The sequence below is a fragment of the Lissotriton vulgaris genome, chromosome 6, assembly GCF_964263255.1.
Source record: "Lissotriton vulgaris chromosome 6, aLisVul1.2, whole genome shotgun sequence".
NCBI lineage: Eukaryota > Metazoa > Chordata > Amphibia > Caudata > Salamandridae > Lissotriton > Lissotriton vulgaris.
This window is the reverse complement of record NC_141694.1, coordinates 1,369,544,815-1,369,568,545: the sequence shown is the minus strand read 5'-3', so window position 1 is coordinate 1,369,568,545 and position 23,731 is coordinate 1,369,544,815.

The window sequence follows — 23,731 nt, the reverse complement described above, 5'->3', positions numbered from 1 at the left end:
TGGAGGCAGGCAGAGGGGCAAGGCAGGGCCGGAGCCAGCACACTGGGTCTCCAGGCAGGGAGACAGCCAGTGGCGGTCCTCTTGGCCCCAGCAGCAGCAGCAGCCCCCTCTGGCAAGGATCCTGGAAGAAAACCAAAGAACAAATTGTATGGGGACACAGCCCCTTCTTATACAGTAAAACCCCTTTGTCTCAGGGTGCAGGGTGGGGGAAAACCAGTCGCAGCTGGTTTTGAAGTACTCTGTTTACCTCAACCACCCTCTCTATTCACTGGCAGGGCTAGGGCCATCAGTCACACTACAGGGGGTGGAGCCAGCATTGTCTGGGGAAAGTCCAGGCCCATCAGGGACCAGGTGCACTCCTCCCAAGCCATCAACATGCTAATCTCACACTCACCACCGGGCAGACCCATCCAGCCTTCCTGGAGCCAGGCTCACCAGCCAGCTCCAGCCAATCACACTGCAGGCATATTTTACAGTAATATGCCAAGCCCTAGAAATGGCATTTCTACTCATGACACACACATACCACATACACCATTGCGAAGCATTCATTCCCACGAACTCGCACATACCAAATTCGAGCATGCACTCCTCACGCATCAGGAATTACTAGGGACACAGACATTCCCCATGCATTCCTATGGGAGAGCAGGCCAGCCTAACTACATGCACGCACTTTACTCTGGGACACAGAGAAAAAGTGCGCACAGACCAGAAAATCATCCCCACAGATCACAGATCTAAAGCAAAAAGATTAGGGGTGAACCTGCCTTAAGGGCCAAGTCCAACACAACCCCCTTCCAGCCAAAACGCAGGGCAGACCAATCACCACCGTGATGGACTTCCCTGCTTGGGGCGATAAAACACGGTCGCGGGCCCGCAACTGCAGGGACACCCTCCTGTTTTACGCCACTATGAACCCCTGGGGTTCTTTCTAAAACTATGGTAGGGACTCACTGGATTACCCCACTGGTACTCTCCAGCTGCCCTCGGCCAGGACCAGGCCCTAGGCCACCCAGGTGCCACTGGTTCCTGCCAACTCACCAAGTGGGGGGTAGTAACCCCTGGCACATAACAGCCATGCTCCACTCTTCCTGTCTGCAAGACAGGGCTAGACTGCCACTGGTTCTCCAGCCTAGGGTCTACAACCTTAGGTGGACCAGGAGTCTCAGGGAAGGCTCTCCTCCCCTTACCTCTTCTCCTAGGGTTCCTCCTCCTCCTGCGAGGGGTACCCTCTAAACACCATTCTCCCAACCTAGGGTTTAACCCCTCAGGTGGTACCGGGGTCAGAGGTGGGCTTTCCCACCCTCTGCACCCCCTTCCAGAGTCCTGCTCCCTCCCAACCGGGGCGGTAACTCTGGAGAAAGAACTGGCTAGGACACTGCTTACAGTATTCCCAACCTTCATGTCAGGCAAACCCTGAATCTGGACCTCCAACCTCCGGTCTAGAACCTTTGGTGGAATCACTGCCTGGCACTCCAGGACTTCCGAGGACTCACAGGTCACTCCCCAATCACTCTTTTCACTGGACTTCTGTACTCTCCCTCCTGGAGCAGTACTGCCAGACTCCACAACTACAGAAGCTCCGCTCACAGATGCTCCAGGTCCTCCACACACTAGGAGATCTCCCTCAAGTGGACTAACAGGTAAGCATAGGTCCCCACCCTGGTGTTCCCTAAAGAAACCATCCAGGATCTGAGGCAGGGCTTCGGGCATCTGGGGACTCTCGGTCTCACACTCACTTCTGCTCCACTGAGACAGACAGCAAGCCCCTACACCCTCCTCACTATACTGAGACCTAGCTGGGCTACTCTCACCCTCCTCCACCACGCTGGGTTGGAGAAAACCTGACCCACTATTATTGGAATCACTCGCTAGCGGCGCTAAGGAACCTCTTGCACCTTCCCATCGGTCTGCTTCATCTGCAAGCTCACATGCAATAAACGATCCAAACTTCAACAGGTGCTGGCGCAACTCTGGCACACAATAACTGAGCAGATGCTCTGTGACAATCAGGCTAAACAATCCGCCAGACTTGTCGTTCGCGTGAGCCTTTTCCCAATCAAACAGTGCTACACAACACTCATCTTCAAAGTCTTCCCAAGACTGATGAGGCAGTTTCCTAAGTCTCCTGAACTTCAACCCGAACTCTTCTGCGGGGGAAACAGGAACCGTACTCGGGGAACTGGGAGTGGGACTGTCAACACCAACACTTAAAAAGCTGCCACCACTGGACTCCCCCCTCCCTGGGGAATCCAGACAATTACAAAAGCACTCAGGGGGTAACCTACTCTCTTGGGCTACCTTCTCCCTGAACAAGGCCCTCTCAGCCTCCAGCTTGGCATGCTCCAACCTGAGCTGCTCTATCGCTAGCTGATACTCCCTCTCTTCCTTCCTATCCAACCACTCCTCTGGGGACAGGGAAAGGGACAGGGCACTAGTACTGACACTGGACCCAGCAAGGGACTCCATATCTATGGGGTCATCACTCAGTGCTGACATCCATCCACTGTCATCACCATCCAACTCACATTCATCAACAGAGTCTTCAGGGCTCCCCACAGACTCACCACCCTCATGGCGTGCGGCCCGGGCCCTATCTCTCTCACTGTGCTCCAGATCCCACTGATCCTTTTGCCACCGGATCAGGCTGTCCCTAAGCTGGGACTGAGTATCCAACTCACTCACCTCTATGCCTCCCTTTTCGCAGAATCTGACCAGCTCTAATCTACTGTACCTAAACAGACTACAGAGATCAAAAACTGGCTCCATTTTGGCGGACGTTCTCAGGAAAAGTTTGACACAGGGAACCTGGGGGTCTGAGCTAAACAGGAGAATACAATCAACAAAATTCAGCAAGATTCCTATCAGAGAACTTGCACTCCACTGTCCAGCGAAACACACACTCATTCACACACAACCCTCCCCTCGGACTGGTAAGGCAGTTTCTACCACCCCTGATTCTCTCAACCTGACCACTAGCGACACAGGTACCAAACTCTGGGAGCAGGGTGGGGAACAAAGTACTGGACAAAATACAAATGACATCTTTCAGGAGAAGCAATACTGAACTTCCCTAAAAAACAATAATCCCCAAAATGCGGTTATCTAAAAAATGCAGAGCTTTGAAGTGTGGCCTGTCGCCACTGTGGTACAGCGCAAACACAAATCCTTATCCCACCGCTGCCACCAATGTTAGAAACGGGACCCTGGCTGGCCAAGACTCGCGTCAAGGTCAGTCAGGGTTCACCATTCCTAAGGTCAGGGCAAGGGAGTCACACACCAAGGTAACCCCTGCTCACCCTCTAGGTAACGTGGCGCGAGCAGTCTAGGCTAAACTTGGAGGCGGTATGAGTTAAGTATTTGCGCACGCACCCCAGCAACAACACCCAAGGCCCACCACAAAGGAAAACTCCACACAAGGTTATATATAAAAAATAGCCTTTGTATTATAATAAACAAAACACATTAGATAACACACGCAAACTTTACAATGTGCCAGAGGCACGGGCAGAATTTACAAGGGGAATTATGTACAGGACAGGGCCACATGGACCACTGTCAGGGGTAGGCACTTGTTAGAAAATAATACTGGTAGGTATACACTTATGACGTAAACATTGAATGATTAGCACCAAAATTGTAAATTCAACACACATCCAGTAATCACTGCAACAGAGTAAAGACCTCCTACGCAACCCTAAAACACTGTAGGCAATCACGCAGGTAAGTAGGACCTTCTCATCAGGACCTAAGAAAGGAATACCAACACCTAAGCAATTCACTCTTAGCAAAGGGAAGGAAACCTAAACATAAAATGGGACATCAACAATCCTCTATGCAGGTCACTTTTTGCAAAGTGGATAAACATAAAATGGGACATCAACAATCCTCTATGCAGGTCACTCTTAGCAAAGGGGATAAACATAAAGTGGGACATCAACAATTGCACATGAGGTAATAAACACAGAGGTGCAGATTAGAACATTTTGCGCAAGAATCACATATAAAGAAATCACAATGCGCGGGGTGCACATAGCACAACACTCAAAATGTCCCTCAGGCCAACTGGCCTCGAAAGGGGCGGAATGCCCTGAGTCTCAGTGTCAGGGGGGTCTGCGCAGGCAGCAAAAACCACAAAGCCTAAACGTAGCAACTGTCCACTAAGTGCTGGACAGTTGTTAAACAGAACTGGGCAAACGTTGGAGCCAGGAGGGCTCAAGACCAAGGTGGACAAGGAGCCTCTCAGGGCTCGCAAAACAAATGTGGCACCGTAGAGCTCAGCACTCTAAATCAATGAAATGCCCCAGAGCTTCTCTCAGGGCTCTAAAAGAAATAAGCACTAAAAGAGCTTCAGCGCTCTAAACACAGGCGATGAGCCTCTCTCTGGGCTCACAGGACAATGGGGAGCTCGGAGCCTCGTGGGCTCGGAAACGCAGATGTGCCCCCAGGAGCCTCGGGGCTCCTAAATCAATATTGTGGCCACGTTGGAGTCCCTCACGGGGGACTCGAGAACAGGTAATGCCCTGAGCCTCTCAGGGCTCGTCGCTAATGTGGCCAGGGGGGCCCCTCTCGGGGGACCCCAGAACAACTGGAGAGCCACTCGGGGCTCAAAGAACAAATTGCCCCCCAGGAGCCTCGGGGCTCCTGCTCTCACAGGCGGGCTTCGTTGGACTCTGGAATCCGGTAATGCCCCCGTGAAGCCCTCGTGGCTCCACTCTGAGTTCTAGCGCGAGCTCGCGCTACTGGGAAAGGGGGGGGGGGGCGGACACCGACAATGTGTCCCGGCGCCCCTCCCTCCTGCTCCACTCACCGGTTGTATGGGGCGGCGGCCGCTTCTCTGCTCTCGTCAGGCACCTCAGGGACACGGCCGGCAGCCCTTCTCCTCGCTGCTCGGCTCCGGGGGCGGGACTTCTGGTTCGCCTCTCCCGGGCCGCGCAGCGATTGGTTGCCGGTCCCAGCACTTCCGGGTTGTCGCGGGCAGCGCGGCGGCCCATTTTAGGCAGGCAGGCGGGCTCCCTCGTAGAAATAAAGTATCCAAGGATGGGGCAATGCCGGGTGGGCACCGGCCTTCAGAATGAAATATAAAGCGAGGTGGGCACTCGCTAATGCCGCAAATCGGCAAAATCAGGCAGGCAGATGCCGGGTGGGCACGGCTGCACACAAAGTGCTCCCAAGCGCTTAGGGGCTAAAGAAAGCGCTCCTAGCGCTAGAAATAGAAGCAAATTGCTATTGAGCGCTGGGGCACAAGGAAAGCGCTCCTAGCGCTATAAATCAAGTAGAAGCGCTTCCAGGCATAGCAACAGCTCCAGCAGGGTCTGGAGGCAGGCAGAGGGGCAAGGCAGGGCCAGAGCCAGCACACTGGGTCTCCAGGCAGGGAGACAGCCAAGTGGCGGTCCTCTTGGCCCCAGCAGAAGCAGCAGCCCCCTCTGGCAAGGATCCTGGAAGAAAACCAAAGAACAAATTGTATGGGGACACAGCCCCTTCTTATACAGTAAAACCCCTTTGTCTCAGGGTGCAGGGTGGGGGAAAACCAGTCGCAGCTGGTTTTGAAGTACTCTGTTTACCTCAACCACCCTCTCTATTCACTGGCAGGGCTAGGGCCATCAGTCGCACTACAGGGGGTGGAGCCAGCATTGTCTGGGGAAAGTCCAGGCCCATCAGGGACCAGGTGCACTCCTCCCAAGCCATCAACATGCTAATCTCACACTCACCACCGGGCAGACCCATCCAGCCTTCCTGGAGCCAGGCTCACCAGCCAGCTCCAGCCAATCACACTGCAGGCATATTTTACAGTAATATTCCAAGTCCTAGAAATGGCATTTCTACTCATGACACACACATACCACATACACCATTGCGAAGCATTCATTCCCACGAACTCGCACATACCAAATTCGAGCATGCACTCCTCACGCATCAGGAATCACTAGGGACACAGACATTCCCCATGCATTCCTATGGGAGAGCAGGCCAGCCTAACTACATGCACGCACTTTACTCTGGGACACAGAGAAAAAGTGCGCACAGACCAGAAAATCATCCCCACAGATCACAGATCTAAAGCAAAAAGATTAGGGGTGAACCTGCCTTAAGGGCCAAGTCCAACAGGAAACCTAGCAAACTTAAAAAAAATTCAAAAGTAGACACCCAGGGGAATCCAGGATGGGGTGACTTGTCTGGCTCTCACCAGGTTCTGTTACCCAGAATCCCTTGCAAACTTAAAAAAAAATGTTTAAAAAAACACATTTTCCTCACATTTCTGTGGTGGAAAGTTCTGGAACCTGCGTGGAACCACAAATTTCCACCCACCCCGCGTTCCCCAAAGTCTTACGAGAAAAATGGTACCTCACTCATGTGGGAGGCCCAAGTACCAGCGACAGGCTAGGGCCCAAAACGTACTGAGGCGACTTCAAAATTGGCTATCACAAAACAACCTGATTTTGCAAGGGGGGTGACCTCGGTTTTTGGCCCTGTGCTCGGTGGCCAGCTAGGGAAACCTATCAATCCAATATATTTCTGAAAAGTAGATACCTGGGGGGTTCAAGGGAGGTATGGCTTGCGTGGATCCCCCAACGTTTTCTTACCCAGAATCCCCTGCAAATCTCAAATGTAGCTGAAAGAATCACTTTTTCCACACATCTTTGTGTGGGAAAGTTGTGGCATCGCTGGGCAGACAAGCATTTCCTCTCACCCAGTGTTCCCCAAGGTCTCCCGATAAAAATGGTGCCTCACTCGTGTGGGAGCCCCAAGTACCCGCAACAGGCTAGGGCCCAAAACATTTTGTGATTTACGCTCAAACTAGCATAAATGCAAGACCTCTTGCATTGCAAATGCTTGTTTGTTATGGTATGTGCTTTTTGTTATGGTTATTAAAAACATTTTTGTCATTGTTACTGTATACAATTTTTATTGCTTACGCTAGTCTCTCGAGAAGAATCAAAGCGCTAAGCGATTATCTGTTCCTTACAGCCACTACTGGCTTCCAAGAGCACGCAGCAAACAATGCTCTGTCTCATGCCCGAGTGTAAACAACACTCGTGGACAAACTGCAACAAAAGCAACGCAATCAACTTCCAAGCTACAGAGGCGATAGCAGCCACCGCTGTGAGTGGATTCATGCCTTTGTCAAATCTGTGCATGTGCCACCGCCTTCCGTGGCCCTGATTCCGCGTTGCGTGAAAGCATTGAATAAATGGCATGCAAGGTACAGAAGGTTGCATGCACTGAGACGTGCATGGCTATGCAGTCTGTCTGCAAAAAAAACCTAGAGACATGCATGCACGACTCAGCAATAAGTGTGCACAAACATATCTGAAGGATGTATGGCTCAGTGGTGTGCACTACTACGCTGTTAAGAATCATGCAGGCAGCAGTATTCTTGCGACACAATTATTGTAGACAGGAAGATAGGGGGTGAACTAAGTGCGCTGGTGTGCACACAATTATGCTGTGTAAAAGGCATCCACGGATCATCTGTGTACGCACAGCTATACTGTGTATAGGATGCAAACACAGCCAGAATAGCTCAACAGTCTTGTGCACAACTCCATGGTGTCGGGACCCGATGCGCTGTGGGAACGTGTGTGAGTGACTGTGAGAGAGTGAGTACTTGCACAACTGTTGACAGAAGCATGGTTTCAACAGTGTGCACAATGATAAGGTGCTGTAATGGCACAACTGCACTGTACAACAAAACATAAGACTCAACAGTGTACACATCTGCACAATATTAGAAGCATGCAAGGGGTGACAGCGGCAATACTAGGAAGGCACAGCAGTTTATATAAAAGCATGCATGGCACACACGTGTGCGTACAATTGTAATTTACAAAAAGAGAGCACTGCTCAACAGTATGCACAAATTATTTCCGCAACAAGCATTTTCACCAATACACTATGACCAACTGCATGGTAAACAAAGCATGCAATGTGTGAGGGAAAGATTGTTGCACAGGTATTGGAAGCATTTAGGGATGACTTTTTGTACACAATTGATCCGTATAGGAAACAAATATCGCTCAGCATTGTGCACAACTGCACGGTATCACAAGCATGCCTGGTTCCGAAATATGCAGAACTAGCTGGTATATGAAGCAGGAAATGCACAGCAGAGGGTGTGTGTACTTGTTCTATTGTACCTGATTGAAGGAAGTTGAGGCTCAGGAATGTGGGCACAACTGAAATGAATATGAAGCTTGGATGGTTCAGCAGTGTGCATAACTACCCAGTCTTCTAGGTATATTTGGCTTAGAAGTGCTTGCCCAACTACAGTATGTAGAAGTATGCAAGACACATTTATGAGTGAGCTTGATACATTGTCTAACTGGAAGCATGCAATGCCCAGCAGTGTGGCCACACTCGTGGCTTATAGATAGAAAGCATGGTTTACCACGGTGCTAAACTGCACTCAAGGAAGCATGCATTGCTCAGCAGTGTGCACTACAGCAAAGTACAATGCACACGAAAGACGCTGCAGTGTGTGCACGAGGTTACAGTAAATGAAAAGTGCATGCTTGCCTTTGTAACGAAAACCAAACACATATTGGGACACACACACGGTTCAGTAATGCGTGCACACATGATTTTGTAGCTCATGCTGGTTACAGCCATTTCTGTGTGACTACCCCGATTCTAGATGTCTAGGAAACATGTACACGCTCACTGGTCTATTTCGTTCCTGTATGTGAGAGCACACAGATTAGGTGCGGTGGATGCTGACCTCTGTGTGTGGGATGAGCTTGCACCGCTCATGGAGCACGACATCGGTTTGGTTGCTAGAAAGCATACACCGCTCTGCTGCCAGTTCGTTGATCCCAGTGCAGGGCTCTAGCTCTCAGACAGCAATTCAAACAGAGCAGAGAGGGCGCTGCATGCCATCTAGCACATACAGAGCCCGGGTGCAGAGTGTGGCAGTTACCTAGCTGGCATCAGTTTGGGGGCTCCCACGAAGCTCAGCATGTAGAGGGAGCCCAGGGGCTGCAGCAGGGCTGCTGCGGAGGCTGTGTTCTGTCGATGGAGCAGAGCGCTGCGCAGTGCTGCCGCCGCGGCAAGACCGGCATGCTGCCTGGGTTCTGGAGCCTCTGCTCTGCCACTGCCTTCGCCCGGCTAGGGCACGAGCACAAGGGTGGCACGCGCAGGCAGCTTGCAGCGCGTGCCTCCTCTCCCTGGCTCTCTCATAAACTGAGGGCACACTGGATGTAAAAACAAGCAGCAGCTGAGCTTGCCAGGGTTTACTGTCTGCAAAGTGCAGAAAGGCGGAAGAGACCCCCTGCGTGAGCAAAAAAGACGTAGTGCGTGAGCCAAATATCCAGTGTGGGTGGGTGGAGGCCAAAAGGAGACAGGGCGGAACAAACAAGCCTCAATTCAAATCAAAAGCGAGCGTTTAACATAAAGTGTGACGCACGCCAATGAAAAGCATGGGCGGAGCTTAAACCCCACTTCCGAAAGCAATCCGACTACAATAGATCTTGCAGTACGGTCAGTGCATGTGCTGCGACGCTAGGCGAGACCTAAAAAAACGTCCCCACTTCTGCAAAACCGGTCCCCAACTTACCAGCCTCCTCGGAAAATGCCTGATGCCCAATGCAGCCAGTCCACCCTGCCGATATGACATGCTCTCACTAGGAAAAATCAAAGTTTCTGGTGGCAGTGAATATGGGTTGTCATGCAATGCTTTTGGAACGGGTTGCATTTGCTCACAGACTAGGAGTCCTACACTACAGAGAGCATTCTCACACACCTCACAGTAGCAGCCACACTCGATCAATACGGCTCTCATTCTCATCACAGACTAGCAGTTGCACAATAAACGTGGCTCCCACATCCCTCAGAGTAGCAGTCTAACACTACAGACAGCTCTCTCGCACCCTTTATTGAGCAGCAACTTCATATGATACACAGCACTTTCAAGCCACAAAACGAGTAGCAGGCTAATGGTCCAGACTGTTTTCACACCTCTTATAGAGTAGATCTTATAGAGTAGCAGTCTCACACATCCAACAGCACTTTAGCACATCAGTCATTACCACACTTAGATCTCAAGGACCCTCTTGCATCAGCATAAATCCAGCAAACACGTGTGCTTGTCTCTGAAAACAGCTAGTGCCAGCCCAAGTTACTACAACCATTTGTGTAATGCTTGTACTGGCATCATGTCGACAATTGCTTGTATACATTGTGGGCATGCCTAAAACAGCAAGACTTATTGGCTTTGCCAATGCTTGTTAATAGTGGACAGCCATTTTCCTCGTATAGACATAAGATGGTTAGTCTTTGTTAACAAGCTGATGTGTGTTTTGCACATGGACAAGACATGTCAAACACTTGCCTCTTACGATGTAAAAAGTCAGAAAGTGCAATCAGCTTTTCAGAATGGTGAGGATTTGATATATCTTCTCTTTGGCTTTTTACATATTTGCGAGTTTTTTCTCACATTCAAATAGATCTAGACTGCCAAAAATAATTTCAAGTGCGAGAGCAGCTTTCAGTTCAGACTAGCGCAGTAATACCACTATTTTGTGCATTTACATGATATTACTGTTTCAAATTGACTCATATTATCTCTCCGACTTTATGAGTTGCACGGGAGGAGAGGGGTTGTTCGGGAATTCTGAAGCAAATTATAGTCGATTCTTTCCTGCTTCAGAAAGTCAAGGCAGATTGCAGATGCTTAGCCCTTTCACGGGAATAATTGTAAATGCATTATTCAAATATCTTTTGTGCTGAATACATGATATACATATCATGAATACGTATAATCACAGCACAGCCTCTCGCTGAAGTTCTGAATATAGAAACAGAGAGTTGACCGTGATTTTCCACCACTGTACACACATCTCTGCAGAGAAGCAAATCCACTCAACGAGCTCAGCAAACATTCATTAAAAAGAATATCAAGGGGCGACAGTGGAAAGGAAAAGACCAACTCTAAGGATACATTTAATTGAGCTTGAATCTCTCCTCTCTCTATATATACATATAGAGTTAATTTATTTCCATCTAGTCTAGGTTTAGTTTAGGTTTTACAGAACATATGTGCCAGAGCACTGCAAGGTACAAGCACTTGTAATCAACAGAGAAGTTGAAACTGTTGAGGAAAGAACATGATCAAGCCAAGTGTGTTTTATGGTAATAGATACAAACACCACCACACATATATGATTGGGTTAGATAGGCAGACTGTCTGATAGATAGATAGATAGATAGATAGATAGATAGATAGATAGATAGATAGATAGATAGATAGATAGATAGATAGATAGATAGATAGATAGATAGATAGATAGATAGATAGATAGATAGATAGATAGATAGATAGATAGATAGATAGATGTGTGGGTGGATAGGTGGATGGATGATGGATGGATGGATATATAGATAGACAGACAGACAGGCAGGCGGACAGACAGACAAGCAGATAGATAGATAGACAAATAGATTTGATGTAAGTGTATACACTTGTTGTTGGCAGTCTTATCCAACAGAAAATACTTTATTAATTGCTAGTAAGTTAGTTTTTGTTTACCGAATGTGCACGCACTTTATCCCCCTAAAATTGATTATAGAAAGTTTCTTTTTATACTAGTCAAGGGGGAGAAAATTAGAAAGAGAGGCAAATGTGATTGATTATCCCGTGAAAATCTTATATATTTTTTGAGGAGAAAAAAAGCTGGATAAAATAGCCTCAAACATGGCAGGAAGGAAATCCGAAATCAGTTTGTGACTTGCTTTACATCTGCAGTTGTTAAATCAGTTAAAATACACTGTCATAAAACATATTGACAGTACCTTTCAAGAACCGGTTCGCAGTTTGAATTTTTTTAATGTAAAATCTATTCCTATTGGCTGCTATGCTTTTTCACACAAGTTTTCCATTTTGCAGTTTGGCAACTTTCACTTCAAAATTGCAAACCTCCCTCACATCTAATATGCAAATTTTACTCTAACCTACTAACTTAGGGGGACGAAAATCCACTGGGATTTGCACTTCGGCTATTGGATTTATAAATCGCAAAAAGAGCACTAACAGTTCCAATAGGTTAGATGCACACAGCACACGTACTTGCTCACACTACACATTATACCTGCAGACACACATTTTACAAATACTCTAGCAAACATGCTGGTACCCACACATGCATGCAGATTACACAGGCATCAATGAACACAAAATAGTAGTCAAATATATGAATGCGCAGGGAGAGGATACGGGGTAGTATGCGTCTGCAGAGTACAGAAAAATGTGCTGCAAAGAACACAAGATCAATTACAGTGGGTGAGCGTAGGGTGAGGTGCACAAGAGATGGACACATTCATATCTGCCAAAGGAGTAGTAGGGATGCTTCTCAGAGAATCATTGGGCCACGTGCTTTGGGAAAGCACTGAGGTGACATGTCAGGCATACTGTTGGTGTACTTAAAGGAGAATTTGTTTCTGTGGATCATAGGAGTAGTGGCTATCGACCAAAAGGCGAAGACTGGGCTCAGTGCATCAGGGAGGCCCGGGTGATGTTCAGATCAATGGCACAAGTTCAGGGAGGGCACGCTGATTCGGGGCCCTTTGCCCCATGTCACGTGTGATGTCTTCAACAGTTCTGAGGTTTTTGCTTAGCAGCATTTTGCATCCTGGATGTTTAAAAAGATACATGTAATGACAATAGCAAAACTACAAGTACTAGCATGTCTTGTTCTGCCTAGTCTAAAATTAGAACTTGCTTTTTTGCAGTGTTCATAAAGTCAGACTGAAACATAGTGCTTATGGTAAGTAAAATCTCTAGGCTCTGTGGCCTAGCCCAAGGGCAGGGGGCAGAGGAGTGGGTAGGGAACTGAGGAGCTGCAAGAACTGTATATATGTTCAGTAAATGTTGACTATGGAAAGTAAAACAAATTACAAACTACACCCTTCACCCGTCATGGTCTGCATATAAGCCTGAGGATTCATCAAATGTTCCCTCACCTTACCCATGGAAAAAAGAAGCAGAAGCTTTAGCTCCTCATCCTTTACCTGCTTCTCTGGCTGGGAGTGGCTTAAAAAGCATACAAATCATTTGACTTTGCCCTCTCTGCAGGGTCACCGCCCCTCCTGCTGTTTTTATTGGTGCAGGACTATTTGCACTTTATTACTGTTAAGTAGTGCTAATGATAGTGCTCTCCTCTTAAAAATATTTACATTTGGCCTACGCCTAATCTGCACATTTCAATTGCTTACATTTTTGTACCAAAGCACTCAATGTACATAACTCAATAATGCTTTTGTAATGCACAATATTGCGGAAAAATTCTCAATATCAGAAGACAGGAGTCATAGATTTGTTGTAACTATTTGTATTGTGGTCCAAGATACAGCCGACGCGTGTTTCGTCACACAAGTGACTTCTGCAAGACTAAATGATATGGGTCTCTTGTCACGGTCCCGTGGGTCAACAGGCTTAGCAAGGGGGTTGTTCCTTGAAGTGAAGAGCCCTCAGACTCCGGTACTGATTATCTTGTATTGCAGCCAATCTCTGTAACTGCTCTCTCCTGGATCTCTCCATCTCTTTGATCTATACCATTGGTATGACCTCACCAATCCCCACAACATGATCACACAGATCACTATTATGATGATAGGTTTCAGCACATACCATACAAAGCTCTTACCTAGGTTGGCGAACCAACCTCCAACCTCTCCCATTCCGTGACCCACTTTTTCCCAAACATTTATTTTAGTTAGGTCTTCGATCTCTTTGTGAATATTAGTTATATTCATAATGACTTTCTCCAGAGGTTTTGAATTGTCTGGAATGTAAGTGCAACATTCCTGGACCTTCAAAGCCTTACAGACTCCGCCTTCTTTTGCTAGCAGGACATCTAACGCAAGACGTTTCTGAAGCACCATGGCCCTTATCGATTGCATCTCTCCTTCCACCAGCATTAAGGATCTAGCAGTGCTGGCAGACAACCTGTCTACGACTGTTGCCAGTCGCCTAATTTTGACATCATTGAGAATCAGTCCTAAGAGAGGAAATGCAGCTCCAAATACATCTCCGACTAATTCTGCATCTCCTACATCTCTTCTCCCTCTTGTCGAGGCCTTACCCTCGATGATCTCTAAGTCTTGGGCATGGTATATTTTGGGAAAGACAATTGCCAAGTAACATGATCCATACCAATTGTCAGGCAGTCTCACGTAGGCATTTCTTCCGCACACAAAATATACATTTGGAATCACTTGCATTCCTATCAAGAAATCCTTTGTGTAATATTCTAATCTGAAAGCATGTTCACAACTGACTTCCCCTACGAATACATTTTCGTAGTACGTTTTACTTCTGTGAAGACATAACTTCCCTCTCTGCGCTTTATCCAAAGCTATTGGACCACTACTACCCTTCCTCTTGTGTGCCTTCTCTTCCTCGGTCCAATCTGTTTTCCATTGTCCTGATTTTTTCAAAATCTTTTGCCTTCTGTATCGATCATCCACTTGCCCTATAAACTTCTTCTCGACTTCTGACACTTTGCATGTCAGGTTATTTCTGCGGGCATGTGAAGTATCTAAGGTATCCCAAGGAATGAAGAACTTGGCCAATCTGTCTTCACTCTTCCAGTAGTCCCATTTATTCATTTGTTTGTAGTTTGGGACTTCTGGTAACACTGAGTCATAATTAGAGAAATAATATTCAAAACTATCTCTCCCATAAAATATGCTAAGCAATAAGCTACATGTAATGCCATACGTCAACGGGAGGTGATGATATCTAATGCCTTCATCTACAGACGCCGGCAGCTGCATGCAGACGTAACAGTCCTTAACCTCCATGGCATCCACGTATTCATACAGAAGTTTGGCATAAGCATTTGACCTAAAGTCGCCTTGGGACTCATCCATGTGTAACCTATGGGCTTCTGCTGCCAATAACGCTTTCTCCTGTATGTTTTCCCCTTTCTTACCAGCAACAGTGGGTGTCACCACAGACTTCTCGTCTGCTACCCTTGCCTCACTCTTATGTCCCATTACATATGATACAGTAACTACTAAAGCTATTAGAAGTATCACTCCTACTATTACTGTGCCTATTATACATTTGGCTCTACGATTCTGGCTACCGGCCTCCATTTCTTCAGACAGTATGATTCTTTCCCTCTATATCAATTCAAAGTTCTTTTCTTCTTTGTTCATTTACAGTCTCTTTTGATCGTTCAGTCTTTAGAACCACACAAATGGAAGCTGGCAATCTCCTTTTGCAAGAGTCTTTTTAAAGCTTTAACACAGACAACCCTAGCCCTTCTCCGTCAACTTATAGGAAGGTCCCTATGATTCTCTGCTTCCTAGGCGCTAGGTAATCTTCTTTTTCTTGCTTATTTACAAAGTCTTTAAGCATCTACGATGAGGCTTGGGCCTGCGGCTTGGACAGCATAGTTCAATATTTCCAGACGAAGAATGTGCTCTTCATGGCTTGTTATCTTTGTTCCAAAGTCGGGGAATTGCAATTCGGTGAAAAACATGTGCTTTAACTTGCTTAGGCGGGGAGGGTTGGGGAGTGTGAACGTTAGTGACCCTTCTGCTTCGACTCCGGGCACTAACAGCTGTACTTCTACTGTGATGATGGGTTCAGAGCTGGACACCAGCACCGCTCTGATCCTCCCTGTCGCTCGTTCCCAAGACATTTGTCGCCAGATATGTCCACTCAGGGGTGGCGTATCTTCTGCTAGGCACACGTACTCTTCTTGATCTTCTTAGGTCTGGTGTTTCCGAGCCCTGAGCACCTTCTTCCAGGTCTGAGTCCTCTGATATTGGAGGAAGGGTTCTCTTTGGAGTCGACCTCAGGCTTGAACTCCTTCTTTGCGGCCAACTGGCTTCTCCACGCCTTACCCTTCTGCTCCTTGACCTTCTGGTTTGCTCGCGCTCTCTTTCAGACTGGTCAGTGTCTGATTCGTACTCCCAGCTACTTTCTCCTTCTGTAGCGTCGTCTGTTTTGCTGTTGTACTGACCGTCCTCAGGCTGGTCAGACTCGTTCCCAGCTTCTTCTGGCACCTCTACAGCTTGGCTGGCCCCCTCTATGGCTTCTCGGTCCGCAGCTGGACTTCCATCCGAGAGAGGAGCTGTTTCTTCCAGAGGTGCTGGAACCCTTCGTGTATGAGACGCGTGGATCCAGTTGGGCAGGCCTCCCACTTTCACAGCCGTGTTCGTGATCAGGATGATCTGGTAGGGCCCACGCCAACGAACATCCAGGCAGCTTCTTCTTACGTGCTTCTTGACAAGCACCCAGTCGCCAGGGCACAGGTCATGGCACAAGTCCTGGCACAACGGGACCTCGGCAGCCTGCACCTGAAGGGACACAGAAAGAATGGCATCAGACAGACCCTTACAATAGTCCAGGATCATATCATCTGTGATATTCAATAATGCAGCAGTTGGTACAGATGGCAATCTCATTGCCCTCCCCATTAACACCTCGTGAGGTGACAGTCCCGTTCTTCTGTCTGGGGTACTACGGATACTCATAAGGACCAATGGTAGCGCGTCAGGCCAACTCAGGGACGTTGACGAACACATTTTTGCAATTCGGGACTTGATGGTGCTGTTTATCTGCTCCACAATTCCTGATGCCTCTGGTCGATAACTACAATGCAATTTCTGGTCTATGTTCAGGGCCGCACAAATCATCTTCACAAGCTCGCTGTTGAAATGGGTTCCCCTATCTGATTCCAAAGAGGCCGGTACCCCGAATCGCGGGTTGAGTTCCCTAAGTAGTAACTTGGCCACTGTGAGGGTGTCACACCTGCGTGTAGGGTATGTCTCGACCCATCTGGAAAATATGCAAACAACCACCAGGACATAACGAAGGCGGTTGCACCTTGGCATTTCAATAAAGTCTATTTGCATCCTATTGAATGGACCTCCAGATCTCCCTATGTGACTCAATGCAACTGGTGTTCTTTTTCCTACGTTCAACTGCTGACAGGTCACACAACGCTGGCACACTGCTTTGGCTGCTACTCTGAACTTAGGGTTGTACCAGGTTTGTCTGAATACTCTCAACATAGCATCTCTCCCGAGAAGTACTGGACCGTGTATCTGTCTGGCCATTGGGCTCACCATCTCATTGGGTAACACTGCTCTTCCATCTGCTGAAACCCAGAAATGCGCCTCACCTATCACACATCCTGCAGTTTCCCATGTTTGTTTTTCAAAATCGGGTGCATTTTCTTGCATACATTTCAACTCGTCCCAAGTGTCGACAGTTTCCAATATCATGGCTAATTCAGTTCTTACATTTATTCCGCCCACTTCCACCTCTGTGAAAGAATACCCTTGTTCTGCACAATACCTGGCGACTTCGTCGGCATATCTATTGCCTTGTGACACGAAGTCCATATTCCTGGTGTGGGCGGTACATTTTACAACTGCAATACCTGCTGGACATTGCAAAGCTTCTAACAGCAAACATACAAACTCTCCATTACGAATGGGAGAGCCTGAAGAAGTCATGTAACCTCTTTGAGACCATAATTGCCCGTAATCATGAACTACCCCGTAACCATATTGCCTGTCGGTGTATATGGTGACTCGAATTTGGTTGCTTGCCAGGCAGGCACGCGTCAATGCAATAATTTCAGCTACCTGAGCGGAGTGTACTCCTTCCAGGCATCCGGCTTCTACAACTCCAGTAATTGTACAAACAGCGTAAGCTGCTCTCAACTGCCCAACCTCGTCTCTTACACATGAGCCATCGACAAAGAAAACTTCATCGGGGTCAGTTAGTGGCTCATCCAGGCAATCATGGTCTGTACATACATCATCATCAATGTCCCCAGGGAGTGGCATCAAGGTGGCAGGGTTCAAAACAGAGCATCTCTTGAGAGTCACGTTCTCTGCAGCAAGAATGACTTGCTCATAGCGCGTGAGCCTGCTATTGGTCAGATGCTGTGTTTTGGTCCTGGTCATTAACAATTCAACAGAATGCGGCACGTACACCTCTACGGGTGTCCCATGACGATGTTCTTGCAACGTTCGATACTGACACCTGTTGCAGCAACGGATTTGAGACATCCGGGCAACGCTGCGGCTACTGGGTCTAAAGTAGCCGAAAAGTAGGCAACTGGTCTACGGGCATTCCCATGGATTTGGACCAACACAGATAAAGCACAACCCTCTCTTTCACAACAGTAAAGCAAGAATATTTTATCGTAATCAGGCATTCCCAGAGCAGGAGCACAACACAGGTCCTCTCTCAGCTGCAGGAACGCCATCAAACAGTCCTTGTCCCATGGTACCGGATCACTCACCTCCTTGTGCGTCAGTTTTTGCAAGGGCTTTGCTTTCAGTGAAAAGTTCGCTATCCACTGTCGGCAATACCCTACCATCTCTAGGAACATCCTGACTTCTCTCTGTGTTTTGGGCGCATTCATCTTCATGATCGCCTCTATTCTGTCAGGGGACACCTTCCGTTTCCCCTTCTCTATTCTGTGCCCCAAGTACTGCACTTCCGTCAGGCAGTACTGCAATTTTCCCGGGGACACCTTATGTCCATTTGCAGCCAAGTGATTTAGCAAAGCAATGGAGTCCTCCCTGCAAGCTTCTTCAGTTTCTGACGCCACAAGTAGGTCGTCTATGTACTGGACCAGAACTGACTTCTGGGACAGCACTAGACTTTCAAGATTTTTCTTCAACAACTGGTTAAAGATCGATGGGCTCTCTGTATACCCCTGAGGAATACGACACCATGTTAGTACACGACCTTCCAGCTTAAATGCGAAAAGAAAATGGCTCTCCTCATCCAGAGGGATCGAAAAGAAAGCCTGGCAAAGATCTATCACAGTGAACCATTCGGATTGGAACGGTATCTGAAACAGTATCACTGATGGATTCGGTACCACTGGACAACATGAGACAACTATGTTATTAATCTTCCGGAGGTCCTGCACTATCCTGAATTTCCCATTTGGTTTCTGCAAACCCATAATCGGGGAGTTGCATGGACTACCCACGATTTCTTTCAGTATTCCCTGCTTAATCAAGGACTCGATCACGGGTTTTATACCTGCACTCGTTTCTGGGGTCAATTTATATTGGGGTGTTCTCGGAAACTCAGCATGCGGTTTCACTACGATTTTCACTGGGTCCACTCCCTTGACCAATCCAATCTCTTCCCCAGTGAAATCCCACACTTCTGGTGCCACGGTCTCTCTTAGATCCCATGGGAGCTCATCCACTGTCAAAGTGGGATACAGCTCCACACATATTCTCGAGTTTGCGACTTTGAAGTCAGCATCGTCATCATTGGTCAATACCTCCACTCCTTGCGGTGTGCAGTATATTGTACAGTTTAATTTGCACAAAAGGTCTCTTCCTAACAGACATACAGGACTAGAATCGCAAACCACAAACTGATGCTCATCGCTGTACTTCCCTATTTTCACCTGTACCGGTTCCGTCAATGAGCTCGTTATTCTCCTGTTTGCGACCCCTACCACTTGAATGGTCTCTCCAGACATGGGCAGGCCTGGAACTGCGGCTGATCTTATCGTGGATCGGTTGGCTCCTGTGTCTACTAAAAATGTCGTGGGGCACCCTGCCACTTCGGCCTCAACGTAGGGTCCCCTTTGGTCCACATCTAAGGCTGCCCCGAGGGTACAGTCTTCTCTCTCTACTCTCTGTCCTGTTAAGGGATCAACGTAATAGCACTCCTCTCCTCCTACAAACAGAGGCATCTGTCTATAGGTCTTTCCCGTTGTCCCTATTCTGGGTGGTTGAACTAACTGAGCTCGCGGAGCTGGGGTCCCCCCTTTGACCACCTTCCCTTGGTACGGCGTTATCCCTTTCCCTGGAGTGCATTGGACCTCTTCCTCCTCTACTTCTTGTTCTCCAATTTCGACGTTGTAGGGAAACTCGCGTTTCCAATGCCCCACCTCGTTACACTGGTGGCACCAGGTCGTCTTTTTCAATGCGGCTATGTCTACCCTAGGTCTAAAGGTGGAGTTCTCCTCATTGCCCTTGTTCTGACTATACTGTTTCTTACCCCCAGTTCCTGTTCCCTGTTGCTGTTGCTGCTGTCCACCCTTACCAGCTGACTGCATCTGTACTACCATCAGTTTTTCTTTTAGCTTCTTTGCCTTCGAGTCTATCTCATCACAGCAGTACCTGGCATATCTCAGAATTTCATCCAAAGGTTTATTTTGCCAACAAATCAAGTGTTGCTGAGTCATTAAACTAATATCCGGTCTCAAGCCCAAAACGAACTTAGACACAAATTGCCCTATGTCTTTAGGATCCATTACATCCAGTCCGCTATATTGTTTAAACGCCTTCAGCAATCTCTCATAATACTCATGAACTGTCTCTTTGGGTTCTTGTCTAGTTCGATCTATTTTGACCCAATCTATGTCCTGCATTGGCACCTTATCTTTCAGCCAAGTCATCACTCTCTCGAATTTTGCCATTACTATCTCGGACGGTCCATTAGTCCGTGCATCTCTCTCTGGTTCTGCTGTGGGCCACTCAGCACTAACCTTACATGCTGTCCACAAGTCTCCTGGTACGACAATGTCAAACAGTGTGTTCAAATCTATCCATAGTACTTTAGAAATTTTTACAAACCTCTCCACCTGCTTATACCACTCGACTGGATTCTCCCTCAATTTAGGGAAGGAGTTGGTAAAGGCTGCTAAGTCTCCCCTACTCCATGGCACATGCACATAGTTCCCGTTTGCAACCTCATGCAAAGGGTATGCCTCTACTCTCTGCAGTCCTCCATCTGAGGTCATTCCAAGCATGCTTCTCCTAACGGTCCCTTTCTTGGACCACCTTTCTTCCCATTTATCCAGCGCTCTCCATGTCCTTATTCCCGTGATCAGTTCCCTTATGTGTGTTTTTAATCCTATTGTTCTTCTCTCATCTAGGTCCTGATCTGAATAATGTAGCCTATGGTTACCCTGTAATGCTTTAGTTCTTGACAGGTCTACCATATATTTTCCTGCCAGTTCGACTAATTTCTCATGTACCGCTCTCGCTTTCCGAGTGATGTTCTTTGCCATGAACAGTATTTCATCCTGCTCATACATCTCCATTCTCTCTAGAGGCAAGGTACCATCCACCATGTCATCAAGATCTGATTTTAGGCTGGCGACATCAAGTCTCTTGGCTTTTATCTCGGCTCGCAGTATGTCTTTCTTAGGGGGTTCACTAGTCTCTCTCCCGTCCCAACTTTGAGTCCTACGCTTGGGCTCAGGGGAGTTAAGGAGAGTTCTCCCTTGTTCCCATCTCTCTAGGTCCCATGCTCGGCCATCCTGTCTTGGAAGGTGATGAAACACAGGCCTGTTTCCCCCAATCTCATTTCGTCCACTCTCTCTGTCCTCCCTCACTCCCTGGTAGGATTCCCTGCTGTTCTCCCTCCTGTCGCTATCCTCTCGTTGTCTAGTGTCACTCAGGATTCGGTAGGTTCCCTCTCGGCTCCCCATCTCCCCAGGACTGCGTTCATGTCCGTAGTCACAGGGGTTATGGCGAGGCCTCTCGCAACTCTCGTTCTGCCCACTATTGTCAGACACATAGTGGGTGCACTTAAAACTGTTCCTGTATTCCTGCGTTCTCCTATCCCCTTCGCTGTGAATTGGGCGAGACACCCCCCCACACTCGGGGCTCCTGTTTTCCAGGTCTGGTCTCCCTCTTCTCCTGGTAGGACAAGTGTCTCCTCTACTGTCCTGACCCTTCCCGTCCCACTCCGGACTGCTTTCGTCAGCCCCACAGTCAGTCCGGGTCCTGCTGTCCTGGCTTTCCCTTCCAGCTTCCGCTGCTATTATGCTCTTGTGAGCCTCCACTGCCTCATCCCATTTCTTCATGTACTCCCTTAGCTCCTGGAAGGATTTCCGTCCCGATCCCCTCAGATCCTCCGGCCATCTAGGGCCCCCCGGATCTCCTATTGGATCTACTGCTGTATGTACTGGGGTGCTCCAATCTCTCGGTCTTGTCAACTGACTTGGGGAATTGATTGTATCATCCCTCCTTGCCATTTCTGCTCTCTCCCTGTCCAGTCGTACCTGTTCCTCCCCTTTGGCTCTCTCTGGGTCATAAATCGATACTATAGGACCTATAGTAACGGGTACTTGCAGGGCATCTGGCAGTGCGTAGGATGTGGCACGCTCCGTTTCTGGCACCCTTTGTACCACAAACCTACCGACTACCTTCTGTACCGGACTCGGTTGAGACAATTCTTTGCATGCAGTGGGATCCCAATCTGTAATGGGAAGCGGCCCATACTCCCCTATCCCCGGCCCCCCTTCTTTGCTGGGCTCAACATTTCCTGTCTCTTTGTTGTACGGGGGTGGCCTATCTGTCAGTAACCTGTTTATCAGGCTGTCCTCTGTCTCGCTCTCATCATCTTCTTCTAATGGGTTTTTGTTTCCTGGCACTTCTATTACTGGGTACAGTTTATTAACTTCAATGTTATGCACTCTCCATCTTTTTGCATCCGCATCCCATTTGGCATCCTGCACTGCTCTTACCGATCGTTTCACCCTTTCTTGTCGTCTATTCAGGTTCCTCTCGTGCGCTGCCCTAATCCATGCATTGAGAGCTTCAAACTGGGTCGGTCTAGGCATAGGTCTCATTGAGGTCATGACTGCTTTTAGTCGGTGTAGCACCTCTAATCTAAACGTCCCATACTTCGGGAACGTTAGTTCCTCATTTCCTTCTGTAATCTTACTCCACTCTGAAATCCACATTATCGTGTGTAACCCAACATTTGCCGCCATATAATAAGCCGGCGTACCCTCCGGCGGGGCTTCTTCCCCATCATAAGATCTTCGTCTCTCTCTTTTAAACGCCGCTCTTAACCATTTAAAACATTTCATGATTAAACGTACAATTTCCAGCCTCGCTATGCTGTTTACTTCCTGATGACAATCCACCAATCCTAGCGCGGCTTTGCTAGCTGGCCTATCACAGCGCGGTTTTGCTCCGGCCGGCCAATCCCAGCGCGGCACTTTCTGACGTCACTCGTCTCCGCTTCGCAGCAGCAGCCCTCCTTTCTCAGCTCGTCTTCCGGTCACACATGCGTCCCATTCATACACCGAAAAATGACTACTTCCGACCAAGCCGTCACTTCTCTTGACTGTACGTCCACAGTCTATCTGTAATTGTCACCACAACTGACGAAATGTCTTCCGTCTTTCTGATAGGTTGCTTACACACAGTAACTTCCGACCAGCGTCCGTTACTCACGCACTCACTCTTACGTTCCCCCTATCTCGGTCCTGCGGGCGATCAATGGTACCTCATGACCCCCTTCACACTGGTTGACAATTACTCTGGATGTCCGATACACCCGAACCACTTAAGCTCTCCTTGAACTTAAGATTTGCACCGGTTGCGCGCGCTCACAACCTGTTCCACAGTCACTCTACAGGCATTCAACTCCGCCAGACATTACAACATAGATACAACACAAAAACACCGCAATCTAACACGCATGACCCTTTATACTCACTCTCGACCGATACTGCTGCTTTTCTGTCTCACGTCATCCGGACCTTCTTCGGCGGGCGGTTCTTCCGATCATCGTTCTCTAGGGGCCTTGGGGTAATCTAACCTGGCCTAGATCACCTTCCTCAAGAAGGCAACCATCCTCTATAGCTACCAACTGCAAGGGTGAGATTGTAGATCTCTATCTTATCACTCTATATCTAAACCCCGTTCTGGTAGTCTGAACCTTTATTGCCTGTCGTTGAGGAAAGAAAGTGCATCCAATACCAGG